The 19,506-nt window shown below is 40.7% G+C and overlaps 1 long non-coding RNA gene across 1 annotated transcript; it reads right to left on the bottom strand.

The window, feature by feature from the left end:
* Nucleotides 1–762: 762 nt before the first annotated feature.
* LOC115796846 (uncharacterized) lies at nucleotides 763–12,082 on the bottom strand. The gene is made up of 3 exons (XR_004021347.1): nucleotides 12,025–12,082; nucleotides 7,124–7,297; nucleotides 763–1,481 (listed from the first exon to the last, which is right to left on the bottom strand). It is a non-coding gene; the product is annotated as an uncharacterized LOC115796846 (long non-coding RNA).
* Between the last annotated feature and the right edge of the window lie 7,424 nt (nucleotides 12,083–19,506).

The following is a 19,506-nucleotide window of genomic DNA, read 5'->3' as shown; positions in this document are numbered from 1 at the left end:
TCCTGACTGAGAAGTGTTGCACACATTTTTCATCATCCACAACAAGACACTCGCTTCTATCTGTGCTATCGTAGTCAAAGGAGTCAGTTAACAACAATGATTTTTTTAATTTCAGTTTTCCTTATTTCATTCGTCTTCGTTAACTAGAATAACCCTGATAAGAACAAACTGCAGAAAACAGGATTTCACCATGGTGAGCAAATCAACACTTTGTTCTTTGTATGTTTTTGCTTTTTGATCAGATCCATCAGCCAGTTTAGAAAAACACTGAAAGCATTTCAGTCCAGATTCAAGGCTCAGGAGCTGATTTAAAGAAATCTTTAAAATAAAGAAACTCAAAAAACAAAAAATTCTTCGAGCAGAGAAAAAAAAACTGCTACAAATTACATTAGTGATGGGGAGTTTGATTCTTTTCAGAGAGTCGGCTCTTTATGCTCGGCTCCCAAAGAAGAGCCGGCTCTTTACTTGTTAGCATTTGTAGCCTCGTATTTTAGCCTAAATAAGCAAAAATGAATAGTTTGTGTGCTGAGAAGCCCTTTTGCCTTCAGTCTTTTTATAATAAACTTTATAACTGCTTGATTTTGTGCATTCTTCCTGTTACAAAAACTCAATTTTTTTTAAACATTTTAAATAAACTTTTAATGGAACACAGGACAAACAAACACACTGACTTATTTTGCTTTGTGTTGCAGTAGGACGGGTTATAGTTGCAGTTTTGGGGAGGGTGGTGGATGCAGCAACAGTTGTTTTTTGTTCGGGACCAGACTCACCAGGGTCAGTATGGAGACCTAGCTTGCCCTCTCTCCTCCAACTGCACCGAGGGATGGACAGTTCTTATGTCGGTGCAGGTTTGTGGTGGAACCTGCTCTAATTCTAATTTTCAATTTACGGCACTCTGCTCTGCTATTTCCAATTTCCTTATATTGCAACAAATCCTGCTTCTTTAACATGTATCAGTCATATTCATGTGTTTTTGCACGGCTATCTATCTCCCCCTCTGCTTTAACATAATGGTATAATCCCATGTCCCCCTGTGTGATTGGCTCCATGGTGTGCCCATCAGTTCTGTCCCTGTCCTCGGGTTTGTGAGCAGAGCTAATGAGAAATTGGGGATCCTGCTCTCATTCAATGGGAATCAGCTTTTCTGATTCACTACCAAGCATCGGCTCTTAGAGCCGGCTCTTTAGCGAACAGCACATCACTAGTTTAGATAGTTTGACAAATCACAGCAGACACAGTCCTGCATCAGTTAGACACTAACGGAAACCAGATTTTAGTCATCTGTTGAACATTTGAAGAATGCTGACCTGAGTGTTTCCAGTTTACAATGTGGATTATCCAGTCCAGAAGATAAAGCTTTCACTCCTGAGTCCTTCAGGTCATTGTTACTCAGGTCCAGCTCTCTCAGACTAGAGGACTGGGAGCTGAGAACTGAGGACAGAGTTTCACAGCTTCTCTCTGAGAGGTCACAGAGACTCAGTCTGAAAAGACAATAATAACAAAAAAATTAGTAAAGGATTAATCTTCTTAAGTAAGATTAATTTATATTTTAATTTAATTGGAGCTCTACTAGTGGGTTGATCAATCCTAAAGTGATAGTTGATATCAATGATGGTATTGGTATCAGATTAATACTGGGGTGATAGAATTGATACTACATTCAATACTTCATTGCTCCTGCTTCATCAAACAATCAACATCTATACAAACACCATTCCTCGCACACTTTGCTCCTCCCCCTCATCCTCTGCTCTTCTGTGATTTGTTGCTGTGCCATCACATGACTCAGCAGCACTGAGCATACACATGTAGGCTGCAGTAAGTGAAAAGGAGCATCCTGTGGAGATATTTTACAGCTGTAAATGAAAAGACTGAAATCTGCTGTATGTATAAAGATATTGTTTACTGTGGCAACACCACAAATTAATACAAACACATTTATAATAATAAAAATAAAAGAGGCAGAGGGAAATCCCTCAGACAGATCCAGACCCTCAGCACAGAGACAGAGGCCTTTCAGAGAGGACAAGAATATCCAGGTAGCTCATGTTAGTGATTAAAGTATGTTATTCATAATATATACATATGTGATTCTGCTAATGGTAATTTTGCTTGAAATGCAGCATTATAAATGTAACAGAATAAGTGAGAAGAATCATTCTGTAATGATTGTGAATGAAGTGCAGTAATGACATGAACAGGAGGTCTTTCTCAGGTCTGTTGCTAATAGTTAATCATCTATAATTATGATTATATATAATTATAATCAGTGTAATGAATGAGAAAGTATGAAGTTAGGAAGATGAGCTGTACTGACCTGAGTGTGAGGATGAAAATAAGAAGTGCAGTAGAGCCTGTTTAGGCAGGCTGTGTGATACAGGGAAGTACTGAACAAGTACAAGGAAACACAATCACATCAATGACTTCCCATGATAACCAGCAACTTGTTGCATAGTGTAGGGTGACAGATATTAATACATTGCCAGGAAGAGCATGAGTAACTTCAGTGAATGTCATTACAAAGAAACTGAAGCACAGGGAAGTCAATCTGATGTGCATGAATGTTCTTCTTCAGCTGTACTTTAACAACTATTATTACACTTACAGTTGTGTTCAAAATAATAGCAGTGCATTTAAAAGCACGAGTAAAGCTCGGAATCCTTAAATTGTTTTTATTTACCGGCATTGGGGACACTGCACATTATATTCTAAATCAAAACATGAAGAAAAATCTATAATTTTTCCAGTTACTTTACAGGAAATGAAGAAAAATTAATGTTGGGCTGTTCAAAAAAATAGCAGTGTCTGCATTTTTCTTTATGAACTCAAATATTCACTTTATGAACTAAAAATCTTTAGGAATTAGCATTCCTGTGAATCACTAAACTAATTTTAGCACCATAACCACTTTTTCTGAGAACTCCTTCACATCTGTGTTGCATGGAGTCGACCAACTTCTGGCACCTGTGAACAGGTATTCCAGACCAGGATGTTTTGACAACTTTCCACAATTCCTCTGCATTTCTTGGCTTTGCCTCAATAACAGCATTTTTAATGTCACAAGTTTTCTGTTGGATTAAGGTCCGGGGATTGGGCTGACCACTCCATAACTTTAATTTTGTTGGTCTGGAACCAAGATGCTGCTCGCTTACTGGTGTGTTTGGGGTCTTTGTCTTGTTCAAACACCCATTTCAAGGGCATTTCCTCTTCAGCATAAGGCAGCATGACCTTTTCAAGGATTTTGATATATGCAAACTGATCCATGATCCCTGGTATGCGATAAATAGGCCCGACACCATAGTAAGAGAAACATCCCCATATGATGATGCTTGCACCAACATGCTTCACTGTGTACTGTGGCTTGAATTCAGTGTTTAGGGGACAAACTTTCTGCGGCCCTCTGACCCAAAAAGAACAATCTGACTTTCATCAGTCCACAAAATGTTTCTACATTTCTCTACAGGCCAGTCGATGTGTTCTTTGGCAAATTGAAACCTCTTCAGTACATGCCTTATTTTTCCACAGTGGGGCTTCTTGCTGGCAGATTAGCCTCACACAGGCGTCTTCTAATTGTCACAGGACTCACAGGTAACATCAGACTGTCTCTGATCACCCTGGAGCTGATCATTGGCTGAGTCTTTCCCATCCTGGCTATTCTTCCATCCATTTGAATGGTAGTCTTCTGTTTTTGTCCACATCTCTCTGGCTTTGCTTTCCATTTTAGAGCACTGGAGATCATTTTAGCCGAGCAGCCTATCGTTTTCTGCACTTCTTTATATGTTTTCCCATCTCCAATCAACATTTTAAAGAATGCTGTTCTTTTGAACAATGTCTGGAACGGCCCATTTTTCTCAGGTTTTCAGTGAGAAATACATGTACAACATGTGTTGGCGTCATCCTTAAATAAGGACCACCTGATTGACGTCTGTTTTTTCACAGAATGAATGACCGCACTGATTGGACTCTACACTGCTATTATTTTGAACACGCCCCTTTCAATTAATTATTCAATTACACAGACTCAGGAGCATCTCATGACTGTTGGGTCTGTTGGTTTTCTATGACTCTACTACACCTACTGGTAAATTATTTGCCATGTAGTAATATGATTCCTACCAAAAATATTGATTGATCTGGTTACTCATGTTGGACTGCTATTACTTTGAACACAACTGTACATGTTTCAGATCAAACTAGTTTTAATATTAGACAAAGATAACCTGAGTAAATACAAAATGCAGTTTTTAAATGATGATTTCATTCATTAACTAAAACTATCCAAACCTACCTGTCCCTGTGTGAAAAAGTAACTGCCCCCTAAAACTAATGATGTCACAGTCCTGGTCTGTTTGTCCAGGGTTTTGTGTGTTTGTATTTGAAGTGTTTCATTTCCCTCGTTGTGTTTCTTAGTTTGTTGTTGCTCTAGTTTTATGATGGGTTTGCAGTTTGCATTTTTAGATCTTACTTTAGTTATTTGAGATTTGTTCTTGATTATTGTTTAGTTATGTTGTGATTCCCACTGTTTCCATGTCCTCCTGTTCTGTCGGTGTTCCTGTGTCTGTTTGTTTCTCATGTCTTTGTCTCATCTCTGTAATTATGTTCAGCTGTGCTCCTCACCTGTTACCTGTTCCCTGATTGTCCCTCTGTGGATATATTGTCTGTGTTTCCCTTTGTTCCTTGTCATATTGTAGTTTGTTTCCCTGCTATGTGTCTTATGCCTTAAGTTCATGTTGAAGTCTAGCCAAATTTGACTGGTTTTTTTTTGTTTGTTTTTTTTGAGTTATGTACTGCTGGCTCCTGACCAGCTCTGTTACATTCTGGGTTCCTGTTAATAAAGCTGGAGTATAAAGTTAGCTCTGGCCTTTGAGTCCTGCATTGGGGTCCTCTGCCTTGCCGGCCTCAGCAGCAACCCTGATAAATAACTGGTTGTGTCACCCTTGGCAGCAATCACGTTTCTGACGAGTCTCTCACATCACTGTGGAGGAATTTTGGTCCACTCTTCTTTACAGAATAGTTTTAATTCAGCCACATTGGAGGGTTTTCCAGCATGAACGGCCTGTTTAAGGCCAAAGCATCTCAGCAGGACTTTGTTTTAGCCAATCAGAGGTGGACTTGCTGCTGTGTTTTGGATCATTGTCCTGCTGCATAACACAAGTAAGCAGAGCTTCAGGGCACAAACTGATGGCTGGACATCTGCTCTATATGATAAAAGTACAGAAGGTTCTTTTAAAAGTTGTGTTGTGTTTACTTGGTATCAGTTGTAGTGTCTGAATGTGAAACTGCATTCATGTTGTCTCCTAAAGGTGTAAGAAAATTCCAACAAGGGAACTCTCAGTTTGGGAGCTCATCTTCACTGTTTAACTTCACCAAAAAAAGGAAAGTTGTAAAATTGGGGGTCTCTGAGCCCCTCCAAGAAAACTGGTAGAAACCAGTCTATGTGTGACAACATGAGTACCAGATGTTAAAGCATATATAAGGCTGTAAGTTTCTTTGTTCAGTGTGCAGAAGATCATTGGCCTTCTTTTATTCTATAAAGACTGTGTAACCAAGAATTCCTTCAAACACAACATCATGGCTTTAAGATCAAGAAACCACACAGTTCAATACCAAATTTTCTAATATCACAGATCATTGGTGAACACACAAATTGTCCACTGTAGCTTTGTAAGGGGCTTAAGTGAAATATAATATGGGATAGAAATAGTTTATAAGTGTATGGAGACATGGCTTATATTGATTTTTCACACTGTAATTCACAGGTCCAAATCATATGTTTCGCATATATATTAAAATAAGGTAACAATTAATACTCCACAACTCTCTTCAATGCAGCAAAATTCACTGCATTTACAAAAGTACTGACATTCTGTTCTTAAAAAGTACTTGTGTTAAAAAATACTCTGGAAAAGGTTGAAGTACCTCTACCAGAGTAGCCTGTACTTTTTCACTTTTACTCAAGTAAAAGTACAGGCTGTGAAATGTACTCAGAGTAAGAAAGTAAAAGTATCTCTTTGGAGCACATTTCTTTCTATTGTTGAGCAAAGCTAACTGAACCTTGTGCTGCAGCTGTCTTACTGTTTTCAGCTGCTGGGAGTGAAGCAGAGTGGATGATGATGCAGATGAGTGACAGACTGATGATGATGATGATGATGATGATGATGATGTTTGATGAGGAGGAGCACATTAGAGGTCTGCTTCACAGCTAAAGCTCTGAGTCTGAATACACAGGTTCCTCTCAAATGTTTGTTTTTCCCCAAATAATTAATATTATTTGTTGGGGTGGGACTCGATTAAAAAGATTATTCTAATTAATTAGGAGCTTTCTAATTAATTAATTGAAATTAATCACATTTCAATATTTAAAATGAGAAGTATTCATTTAAGTTTGGTTGATGAATGAATCAATATACATAAGCTTAAACTTCAAAATTTTGTTTATCTTCCCACCAGTTTACTACACAGACCAATGAAGGGTGGAAGTGCTCCTGTGATAAGCAAACTCCTGAAATTAAAGTAAAGCATCATAACTGGATAGTTTTATTCAACATTAATGTCTCACTTAATATAGTTGGAAATTAATCATTAGCTCAGCTGTATTCCTTGATGTTGAAATGTGTTATGCTTGTTTTAACAGCTTATTTTGAATTAAAGATTTAAAATTAAACCACAAAAAGGAGCAAAAGTTTGTTTGCCGTTTAACCAGCTGCTTTTACACAGCTGTGGAAAAGCAGCTGGTTAAACAGCGAGGACAGAGAGGATGCAGCCTTCGCAGGATGCGGCCCCTGAATTTCACATAGCTCATCATGCTCATCACAGTGTTCATCGATATAATCTGTATGCCTGGAACTCGTGGACTGAGAAACGTTCCACGGTGCAAAGTGTGATTAAAATGCTTTAAATTTTTTTATTTCGTTATTTTCCCCATAGTTACTTAATCAAAATTAACGCGTTAAAGTCCCACCCCTAATTATTACAGTTTCACTTATAATAGGACAGTAACATTAACACAAGTCGCATGAATATGAAAGAGATTTACAAGTAAGGACATGTCAGGATATAAATTAAATGTAGCAAGAATTTGGTAAAAAGATCTCAAATCAAATCACAAACCACATGATCTGACCTGAGTGTCTCCAGTTTACAGCGGGGACTCTCCAATCCAGCAAGCAGCAGCTTCAATCCTGAGTCCTGCAGGTTGTTGTTACTCAGGTCTAGCTCTGTCAGCTCACAGTCTTCTAGTTGAAGAGAGGAGGACAGAGCTTCCCAGCTTCTCTCTGACAGATCACAGCTGCTCAGCCTGAGGAGATATAACATATAGTGCAGGGTTGTCCTGATGGATGATGGTGTCAACAATGGTCAAAGTGACGTGCAATAGCTCACCAATCTTTTAATCTAATTTCCCCATTAATGCACTAAATTGATATTATCATTATTCTGAGAGTCATAATCAATTAAATCTGCTTTGCTACAGTTTTGCATCGTCCACAAATAACCAAAATTGCAACACAGACATGTCTGAGCATCCATACTTTGTGTGTGTGTGTGTGTGTGTGGAGTGACACTGATCCATCATAGTTCTCATCAGATATGAGAATAAATAGGAGGAGCATATTTCTGACTGTTGGACTGTTTTGTTTTTTGTGTTTTTTTTGTTTTTAATTGATGATTAATGTAACTGTCCATCCACAGATGTTACTTTATCTCATCTCCTTAACTTGTTTCCTGCTGTGTTGGGGAGGGAACAGTGAAGAGTGCAGAGAGAGGAGAGATATTTCACACAGAAAAAAACTACCTGGATGATATAACAGAACTGTCTGTCTAAGCTGAAAAGTTGGTCGACGTCATAAATAAACAACATTATATCTGTTCAGCTGACATCCAGTCAATGTATGTTCAGAAATTAAGAGGATGAATCAGACAGTGGTGTTTGTCAACATGCAAATGCTTCTTCATCCTGGAAGTGAGAAACAAACTCACAATGTGCCTGTTTGTGTTTCATTTTTTTTTTGTATGATAAGGAGGGTGGATAGCAGCACCATAATTACAGGCTCCTGTTGGAAGGCAGTGATGCCACAGAGGAGCAATAGGACAACTGGTGCTATGAAGCAAATTGCTGAAACCTAATGCAGTGCTGTGAAAATGTATTTGCCCCCTTAATGATGTCTTAGTTTGTTACATATTTGTCACATTTGCATGATCATCAATATATATTTAATGTTCTCCACTGAACCATCCAAGGTTTACTCTCAGTAGGGACAATATGAGAACAGCACCCCCCCACCAAGACTGGAGATGCAGCAATACTGGAAGAGCATATGGGAGAAGGATGCGTCACACAACACCAATACTCAGTGGTTAGTGGATCTAAGAGAAGACCACAGCAACCTCCCTGAACAGGTTCCAGTAACCAACACAGTGGCAGACATCCAAGAAAGAGTCTCACTGAGCTGGACAGCACCAGGTCCTGACATGATACACACCTTCTGGCTAAAGAAGCTAACTACACTCCATGAGCATCTGAAGGCCATATGGTCCTGATTCCCAAAGACCCCCAGAAGGGACTGATCAAATCCAACTACCGGCCAATAACCTGCCTCAGTACAACATGGAAACTCCTCTCAGGCATCATAGCAGCTAAGATGAGCAGGCACGTGGCTCAATGTATAAGCGGGGCCCAGGAAGGAATTGACAGAGATACCAGAGGAGCAAAACACCACCTACTGGTAAACAGAGCAGTCACTCAAGACTGTAAGACCAGGCTGACCAACCTGTGCACTGCCTGGGATGATTGCAAGAAAGCCTTTGACTCAATGTCACACAAATGGACCTGGAATGCCTAGAACTCTACAAAATCAACAGGACACTAAGAGCTTTCATTAGGAACTTATTGGGAATGTGGAGAACAACACTGGAGGCAAATTTCAAACCAATTGCACCACTGCTGTTCTGCATAGGCCTGAATCCCCTCAGCCAGATCACTGACAAAACAGGCTATGGATACCAACTACGAAATGGCCACTGATGTTAAGATGAGAAAGCTCCTTACCTTGGAGGGTTTCACCCCAAATCCAGCACCCTGAGACTGTATGCTAAGCGGAAGGAAGAAGGCCAAGGACTAGTGTCAGAACCACTGTCCTGGATGAAACAACAAAGATCCACGAATTTACCACCAATGGTGGTCGAGAATAACAGAGCTAAGATTGTGTGGGACTTCCAGATACTGACAGACAAACTTGTGATGGCTGATCAACCGGACATAGCAGTGGTGGACAAACAGAGGAAGAAAGCTGTTGTGATAGACGTTGCAATACCAAGAGAGGCAAGTGAACATGAGAAGCTCAAAACCATACCAAGGGCTCAGAGAAGACCTAGAAAGGACGTGGAAGGTGAAGGTAACATTTTTCCCCATGGTAATCGGAACGCTCGGAGCAGTGACCCCTAAACTGGGAGAATGGCTCTAGAAGATCCAGGAATGACAAATGAGATCTCTGTCCAGAAGAGGGCAGTCTTGGGAATAGCTAAGATACTGTGCAGGACCCTCAAGCTCCCAGACCTCTGGTAGAGGACCTGAGCTCAGAGGACAAAGACTGCCTGCAGGGCAAGCTGGGATTTATATTAAAAATGATGATTTAAACAATTAAGGGACAATAATAATTTAAATAGGCTGCTCATTGCCTCTGGCTCTCTGGGCTCTTGCCTGTTGACTGCGGGGGCTCCGTCTGGGGTCTCCCTCCTTCCTCCTCTAGTGTGTGTGCATGGTTGCCATCGGGATGCGTGGCATCGGGTCTTCTGAGCTCCTGGTGGGCCGAGGATGGCCTGGGTCCCGTGGGTCTTTTCCTACTTGCTTCTGGATCCGGATGGGGGTGGTTGCAGCTTTTTGCCCTCATTATTCAGTACGTTCCATGACAGAGGCAAACACACATTACTACAAACTACAGCCCGACTGTATGTGTATATGCATGTATATAAAGGTGAATGTGTGTGTATGTGGATCTATCTACAGTGGTGTGAAAAAGTGTTTGCCCCCTGCCTCATTTCCTGTTTTTTTGCATGTTTGTCACACTTAAGTGTTTCGGAACATCAAACCAATTTAAACAATAGTCAAGGACAACACAAGTAAACACAAAATGCAAGTTGTAAATGAAGGTGTTTATTAGTAAAGGTGAAAAAAAATCCAAACCATCATGGCCCTGTGTGAAAAAGTGATTGCCCCCTAAACCTAATAACTGGTTGGGCCACCCTTAGCAGCAACAACTGCAACCAAGCGTCTGCGATAACTTGCAATGAGGCTTTTACAGCGTTCTGGAGGAATTTTGGCCCACTCATCTTTGCAGAATTGTCCTAATTCAGTTACATTAGAGGGTTTTCGAGCATGAACAGCCTTTTTAAGGTCATACCACAACATCTCAATAGGATTCAGGTCAGGACTTTGGCTAGGCCACTCCAAAGTCTTCATTTTGTTTTTCTTCAGCCATTCAGTGGTGGACTTGCTGGTGTGTTTAGGATCATTGTCCTGCTGCAGAACCCAAGTACGTTTAAGCTTGAGTACACGAACAGATGGTCTGACATTCTCCCTCAGGATCTCTTGGTAGACAGCAGAATTCATAGTTCCATTTATCACAGCAAGTGAGTTCTTGGAACTCTGCCATGCAGGCCATTTTTGCTCAGAGTTCCAAGAAGAAAACCACTGCTGAGCAAAAAGAACATTAAAGCTCGTCTCAATTTTTCCAAAATGCATCTTGATGATCCCCAAGACTTTTGGGACAACATTCTGTGGACCGATGAGACAAAAGTGGAACTCTTTGGAAGGTGTGTGTCCCATTACATCTGGCGTAAAAGGAACACTGCATTTCAGAAAAAGAACATTATACCAACTGTAAAATATGGTGGTGGTAGTGTGATGGTCTGGGGCTGTTTTGCTGCATCAGGATTTGGAAGACTTGCTGTGATAAATGGAACTATGAATTCTGCTGTCTACCAAGAGATCCTGAGGGAGAATGTCAGACCATCTGTTCGTGTACTCAAGCTTAAACGTGCTTGGGTTCTGCAGCAGGACAATGATCCTAAACACACCAGCAAGTCCACCACTGAATGGCTGAAGAAAAACAAAATGAAGACTTTGGAGTGGCCTAGCCAAGGTCCTGACCTGAATCCTATTGAGATGTTGTGGTATGACCTTAAAAAGGCCGTTCATGCTCGAAAACCCTCTAATGTAACTGAATTAGGACAATTCTGCAAAGATGAGTGGGCCGAAATTCCTCCAGAAGGCTGTAAAAGCCTCATTACAAGTTATCGCAAACGCTTGGTTGCAGTTGTTGCTGCTAAGGGTGGCCCAACCAGTTATTAGGTTTAGGGGGCAATCACTTTTTCACACAGGGCCATGATGGTTTGGATTTTTTTTCACCTTTACTAATAAACACCTTCATTTACAACTTGCATTTTGTGTTTACTTGTGTTGTCCTTGACTATTGTTTAAATTGGTTTGATGTTTCGAAACACTTAAGTGTGACAAACATGCAAAAAAACAGGAAATGAGGCAGGGGGCAAACACTTTTTCACACCACTGTATCTTCTATTATTATTATTTCTCTCTCTGTTCTGTCCTTTTTTATTTTGGCTTCTTTCTGTTTTTTTCTTCCTGCCTGTCAGATCTGGCAAGAGTAAAAATAAAATGCAAACATTAACAAGAATAACCTTTAGAAAACTTATAGAGCTCTTCTTGTAAAAGCAAATATATTTGGTACAATGATGCATTCGGATCATCATTCTGATTGTAAAAACTGCCAGACATGACAGGCCCAAGAGAAAACAAAAATCCCTCAATGAATCAACTCAATTATCTGAAAATTACATGTGTAATATTTACAGCTGTTAAATTATTAAAATTTGATTATCTGAAATATCTGAAATATTTAAATGTGACAAATGTGACAAATATCCAACTATATGGATCATTAGAAGAAAAAAGAAATAAGTGATTTCCTTTAAAGTGTCTTTAATGCATAAAGCTTTGTGATAACTTACAGAGCTTTGTTGGAGGCTTTGACCACTGGCAGCAGCCTCAGCAGAGCCTCCTCTGAAGCAGAATATTTCTTCAGGTCAAACACATCCAGATCTTCTTCTGATGACAGTAAGATGAAGACCAGAGCTGACCACTGAGCAGGAGACAGTTTATCTTTGGAGAGACTTCCTGATCTCAGGGACTGTTGGATCTCCTCCACTAGAGAACGATCATTCAGTTCATTCAGACAGTGGAAAAGGTTGATGCTTTTCTCTGCAGACAGATTCTCATTGAGCTTCTCCTTCATGTACTGGACTGTTTCCTGATTGGTCTGTGAGCTACTTCCTGTCTGTGTCAGCAGACCTCGTAGGAGAGTCTGATTGGTCTGCAGTGAAAGACCCAGGAGGAAGCGGAGGAACAAGTCCAGGTGTCCATTTGGACTCTGTAAGAACTTGTTCACAGCACTCTGGTGCAAAGATTGTAATTTAGATTTTTTAAATAATGTAGACCATAATGTAAACCATATGGAGGTTGAATGTTGTTCTTCCAGCAGATTGACTCCAGAGTTGATGAAGGTCAGATGGACATGAAGAGCAGCCAGAAACTCCTGAACACTCAGATGGATGAAGCAGAACACCTTGTCCTGGTACAGCCCTCTCTCCTCTATAAAGATCTGTGTGAACACTCCTGAGTACACTGAGGCTGCTCTGATATCGATGCCACACTCTGTCAGGTCTGATTCATAGAAGATCAGGTTTCCTTTCTGCAGCTGATCAAAAGCCAGTTTTCCCAGAGACTCAATCATCTTCCTGCTCTCTGGACTCCAGTGTGGATCTGTCTCAGCTCCTCCATCATACTTGACCTTCTTCACTTTGGCCTGAACCACCAGGAAGTGGATGTACATCTCAGTCAGGGTCTTGGGCAGCTCTCCTCTCTCTCTGGTCTTCAGCTCATCCTCCAGAACTGTAGCAGTGATCCAGCAGAAGACTGGGATGTGGCACATGATGTGGAGGCTTCGTGATGTCTTGATGTGGGAGATGATCCTGCTGGCCTGCTCCTTATCTCTGAATCTCTTGCTGCAGTACTCCTCCTTCTGTGGGTCAGTGAACCCTCTGACCTCTGTCACCATGTCAACACACTGAGCAGGGATCTGATTGGCTGCTGCAGGTCGTGTGGTTATCCAGAGGTGAGCAGAGGGAAGCAGGTTCCCCCCGATGAGGTTTGTCAGCAGCACATCCACTGAGGTGGACTCTGTAACATCAGTCAGGATCTCAGTGTTGTGGAAGTCCAGAGGAAGTCGACACTCATCCAGACCATCAAAGATGAACACAACCTGGAAGTCTTCAAAGCTGCAGATTCCTGCTTCTTTGGTTTCAGTAAAGAAGTGATGAACAAGTTCCACCAAGCTGAACTTTTTCTCTTTCAGCACATTCAGCTCTCTGAAAGTGAATGGAAACATGAACTGGATGTCCTGGTTGGCTTTGTCTTCAGCCCAGTCCAGAGTGAACTTCTGTGTTAAGACTGTTTTCCCAATGCCAGCCACTCCCTTTGTCAGCACTGTTCTGATTGGTTCATCTCTTCCAGGTGAGCCTTTAAAGATGTCTTCTTGTCTGATTGTTGTTTCTGGTCTGTCTGGTCTCCTGGATGCTGTTTCAATCTGTCTGACCTCATGTTCATCATTGACCTCTGCAGCCCCTCCCTCTGTGATGTAGAGCTCTGTGTAGATCTGATTCAGAAGGGTTGGGTTTCCTGCTTTAGCGATGCCCTCAAACACACACTGGAACTTCTTCTTCAGAGCAGATTTAAGTTCTTGTTGACAGAGTGGAGCAACGTATTCTGAAAATGCAATAATAAGCTATTAAAATTAATTATTATATATTAAGTAGGCCAACATGTTGGTCCATCTGTTGAGACATTAGTAAATATTTTATTTTTGCAGCAGCTTAAATCTTCAGAGAAATCCTCTTACTGCTCTGCAGACGGTCAGCCAGCTCCTCCTGCTTCATTCTCCTCAGGAAGTGCAGTGTGATCTTCACAAAAGCCTCTCTGCTTCTCTTCTGCTCTTTATCCTCACCCTCCAAGACCGTGTCACCCTCCCCATGACTCTCTAAGCATTCTGGGTAATCTGGACTCAGAACCTTCTGGATCTTCTTCAGTTCGTTCTTCACAAAAGTGATGATGTTGTCCTCCAGCAGCTGGAACAGAATACTATATGAACGACCCAATCAGACTGAATCATAGAGCCAAACATCAGATCACAATGAGAATCTACTGGTCTACAGCAAAGATGTTTCTAAAATAAATGCAGTCAAACTTCACTCATTTTAGGCCACTGAGATTAAAAATGATGCTTAGTTGTTATAAATAATGATCCAGCAAATATTCCCATGCAGGCACAGTGGGTAGGTGTGGGTGAACTGTGGGGTAGTGCCTAGAACAGTTTTGCCTTTTAGGGCCCCTGTATGTGTTTTCTATGGGTTGCCCATAGAAAACCCTCATTTGGACTATAAAGGTCAAATGTGTTGTAGCCCCCACATGGACTAGCCTGCATGGGCTCCACGTGTGTTTTCCTTGAGCAAACCAACTGTGGGGTTCACACAGGATTTCCTTTGGGGGACATAAAAGGGCAAAACACATGTTTATGTTTTTAAGGATATTAAAATATTGTACAAGCAGGAGTTAAAGTGGTCTGGAACCTTCAATTAATGAGCAATTAAATCTCACATATTACACATGAATATGACTGTGGTGCTCCAGCTGACAGCATAGAGATACTTGCTCAGTAATTACAAGATATTGACATCCACACAAAATGTTCTGATCACTTCCTCTGCATTTCCTCTGTTGCTGCTCTACATGGTTAAATAAAAATGGTTGTGGAGCATCTATAGACAGAGACCAAAATCCATAAGAAAAAGCACATTTTCTCTGTGAAGCAGACATCTTTGGTAACAATGTTGAGCAGTGCAATCCACTGGTGTACAAAGTGCAGCATGGAGATGACTGAAAGAACAGATGTAACAGTAGTTGTTGTACATGTACAAACCATAAATATGGAGTCCAGCTGTGTTTGATGCTGCTGGGCAGACTGACCACTGGGAACCTCTGAGCTCTCCTGATCCACTCTGTGAAGGAATCATGAAGAATTAGCTCTCATCCACACAGGGACCAACACAAGCTCAAAGTCCATGAAGTGATGTTTGGATGAAGAGTGAAGCAGATGACTCCCTGTAGCAGCAAAGCTTTACTAGCCCTCAGTGATCCCACTGAGAATCTACAGCTCAGTCTGCAGCTGTTCACAGCTTTCAGCTCACTGTGGTTTAGTCCTAACAGCTCTCACCAACTCCTTCACAAAGATTTCCTTTCAGCTGAAGCGCCCTGGAGTAAGACAGTCTCTCTCTCTGTGCTTTCACTGCTGAGCTCCCAGTTCTCAACAACTTCCTCTGAGTCACTAAAACACTATAGATCGAATGCACTGTGTGAAATGATTTGCTTTGGAAGTAGCACTGATCAATTCGAGCTCTGCTTCCTTTCAACAAATGCCTGCTACTCTTTGGAAATGTCTTTAGGAGACTCAGCATTTCCTTCCATCAATCTGTTTATTAGCTGAAAAATAATCAGTGTGATCTTTTCTATCTCTGCGTATTAGAGGAACTAATACATGCTTCTACATTTAGAAGGCCTGACTGCAGTATTCTGCTCTCTGTTCTACCTACAAATGTTAGAAATAGAAACTAGAACTGATTCAGAACTGCATCCAGAATGCTTACGAGGACCAGAAGGAGAGAAATGGTTCCACCTATTTGAAGTCCCTACACTGACTGCCTGACAGTTACTGATTTGAAAATCACTCCACTGTTTTTACTGTTTGAAACCTTCATGCTCACATGGAAGCAACGTATGAACCATTACAGCCCCTCAGACATGTGAGGATAGAACAATGATCCATAAACCTTCATGAAGACAAACGTGTCAGCAGGACATCAAATACAGACTCACAAAGGTGTCTCCTGTGTTTGAAGCACAGCTCGAAGGAGCCCCCTGCTGGAGCAGCTGCAGTCCTACAGACACTCAGCCTCTTCACTACACAAACACCTCCTACAACATCCATTCTTTACACTCTGACTGCTGTGTTTGTGGAACAAACTCCAACACACACCGCTTCACATATGAACACAGAAATGTGTGTGAAAAAGAGCTGAGCTGACATTAAACATGATGGAGAATTTATTCAGAAACACTGAGTCAGGAACAACATTTAGACACACATTACCTCTCTGCAGGAGGAGGAACACCTGATTTAAAGTTAACACCAATGCACTTTGACCCGTCGCTCTTTAAGGACACACAGCTGGGTTCAGGTCCAGGTTCAGGTTCAGGTTCAGGTTGGTTCCTGTGAATAATGATGCAGCAGTGATGTGAGTGCTGAGCTGTGACATGGAGAAGAGTCATGGACAGTTAGAGATGGTCATCTCACCTCTGAGCTTTGGTCTGGCTCTCATGTTCCCCACACAGAGTGGTTTTAGAGGGAGGGACTCCCTCCTCTCTGTCCTCACACTGATCCATGCTGCTGAATTCACATAAGCTCACACACACTTTCTACCTTCACCTGCAGAGGAAACACACATCAGCCCAGCACACACACACTGATTCACTTTGACACTGTGACGTGTACTTAAAGTACTGAAAGTAGATCCTGTTACACTCAGTAACATGTAATTATAACACATTTCAACATCAAGGAACACAGCTGAGCGAATGATGAATTTCCAAATATATTAACGGATCTCTAATGAGACATTAATGATGAATTAAAATATCCTGTTATGATGCTTAACTTAAATTTTAATTTGCTCAGGAACAAATGAAACACTGAAATAAACCGAACATCAGCTGTTAGAGATCATCTGAATGATGACCATTACTGAGTAATCAGTAATTGTAAAGTAGGCACAGCCAATCACACAGCACAATATTATCACATGATTAGGCTAAGCCAATCAGGCAAGAAAGATGCTGCATATCATTAGCATATATTACCATCACAATAACAGCCTGAAATCCTTCATGTTGTTTCCTCTCCACTTCAGATAAGTACAGCCAAAGTGTGCAAAGGGTACCAAACATCCAGGAATATGAACATTGTGTTGAATTGTTGAGTAAAGAACAGATGATGAATTTTATGGCTCCTTGTGGTTTTGGGGTCTATAGACTGGAAATGTAAATGGTAGTTCTTAAATAACACTTTTCTTCTCTCAGAGCACTTTATTGAACACATCTGCATCCACACATTCACACATCTGAGGGCTTTTCTATCTACATTCACACTCAGCAGCAACTCAGGGTTCAATATCTTGCCTAAGGATACTTTGACATGCCAGGAATCAAACCAACAACCTTCTGATGAGTAGATGACCTGCTCTACCTCCTGGGCCACAGCCAGGAGCTCACAGACAGGTGGATGGTGTGATGATCCTGCTTTAATTCATGTGGGAGGATAAAATCCCAGATTCTCCACAACAAACCTCCCTGAAAAGGGCTGATTTATCATTTCCATTTCCAGCCAATCAACAAGTGATTAATAATTTATCACCAAACATTCCTCTTTGGATCATCTGTACTGTTACTATGTCTGTACATATATTTCATGTTTATGTTGAACAAAGTCTTTGTGTTGTTTTTTACATTTACTGGTTCAACAGCATTTTATTATGGAGGACCAAAACTGACATAATCAGAAATAAAAGCAGAAATATATATATAGTGTATATATCTTGTTTTTCCTTTTCCTTATACATGCGTTTTCATCAAGAAATGTATACATTTTCTTTTCCCTTTTCCTTACACATGCATTTTCATCAGGAAATGTATATATTTGTTTTGCCTTTTCCTTATACAAGCCTTTGTTCTTTTTACATTTCCTCATCCGCTTTTCCTTTACCGCTCGTATTTCTGCCTGCTCTTTTTCCTTTTCCGTATGCATTTCTGCCTCATTATGCAAATGAGGAGGGTTGTCTTCTTGCTCCAGCTCCTCTACTATTGGTCAATAAACAGGAAGGAGCAGGATCCATGTGCAGATCGATTGTGCATGCCTGCGCCTTTGACTTCAGTTTAGCAGCCCCGAAAAGTTCGGCAATATCCGTAACTGACACACTCGCAAGCAAAAACGACTCCAAGGCATCAGCGGGCAGCAAATATCCAGGTCTCCCAGCAGTTCTTGTGTGGTACAGACTTGTGCAAGCGACACGCCACCTCCTCCAAAATCTGGAGAACTAATGGGTCAGCTTCATTATCCGTGTCTGCAGCTAAATGCAGTAGCCTCGCATTCAAAAATATCTACACTAAACAATAAATAGTCATCACTGACAGTATTGCTTTCAGTTAAGCTAGCAAGGTGACTTAATTCTTCTGCAATTGTCTGAGACAAGACCTGGAAAATTCACGGATGCTCATCATCTTTATGATATAGCGAAAGGTAAGGTTAACAATAACAGTACTTGTTAGTTAGCCGTGGTAATGTTATCCAGCATTGTCATTTTATCATTCTGTATCTGCGTATAAAAGAAACAATCTCTGATTGGAAAGTAAGCTAACATCAACTTTAGCCACAGGTAGCTAAAATATATACTGCTGCCTGTCAGTGCTGTAATGTTAAAAGGTTTACTTTCTATATTAATGTAAAAATCAGTGACATCTTCCAACACTGTTGTTTAGAATAATGTTTTAAATATTGACCTGAAAGCTATATGCCAAACCATTTCCATGTTCTATGATTCATAATTTTCTTTTTGCTTTCTTCTTGTGTCCATCTTTCTCAGCAGCAGCCCACCTAACAAGCATGTCAGTCATCAAGATGTTACCACAGTGTGCCATGCTGTTCCAATAATGAACAAAAAACTAGTGGTATTTGAGTTTCCACGATTTTCCAGTGGACACAGAACTACGTGTCTGTTGAGGGAGAGCGATCAGGAGAGATGAGGGCCAAGTTTTAAAATCCTTTGTGGAGGAGGACAGTGTGTGACAGTGTCTGAAAGGAGACAAACCAGGTCAGAGCCTCCCTACAACTCACACTTCTTGGATGAACATTCATTACTGCAAGCAGCTGTGTTGGAAATCAAATCTCTCTGTACATCTAACCTGTGCTTTTTTAAAAAAAATAGCTATTAATGAATGAATTGATGTGAAGAATTCTGTAAAATGTTTTGTAAATAGCTTGTCTTGAGTGATATGCATATGTACATCTTTTACATTTAAATTGCATATTTTTGTACATTTTACACATTTGGCAATGGAGCACATGGAGAAAAAATGCTCAAATTAAAGCTTCCATTGTGGAACAAAGAAACAAGGTTTGTGGCAGTTTCTTGCAAACATTTATTAATTATATTAAACACTGTACATGGAGCAGTGATGGTAAAAAATATATATATTAGTACATACACAATTTAGGTCCATTTTGCATTGGCAGAGAAAATGTATTTATGAAAGGCATATCAATTGCATTT

Source organism: Archocentrus centrarchus, chromosome 2, assembly GCF_007364275.1.
Source record: "Archocentrus centrarchus isolate MPI-CPG fArcCen1 chromosome 2, fArcCen1, whole genome shotgun sequence".
NCBI lineage: Eukaryota > Metazoa > Chordata > Actinopteri > Cichliformes > Cichlidae > Archocentrus > Archocentrus centrarchus.
This window is presented reverse-complemented; position numbering and strand designations above follow the sequence as displayed.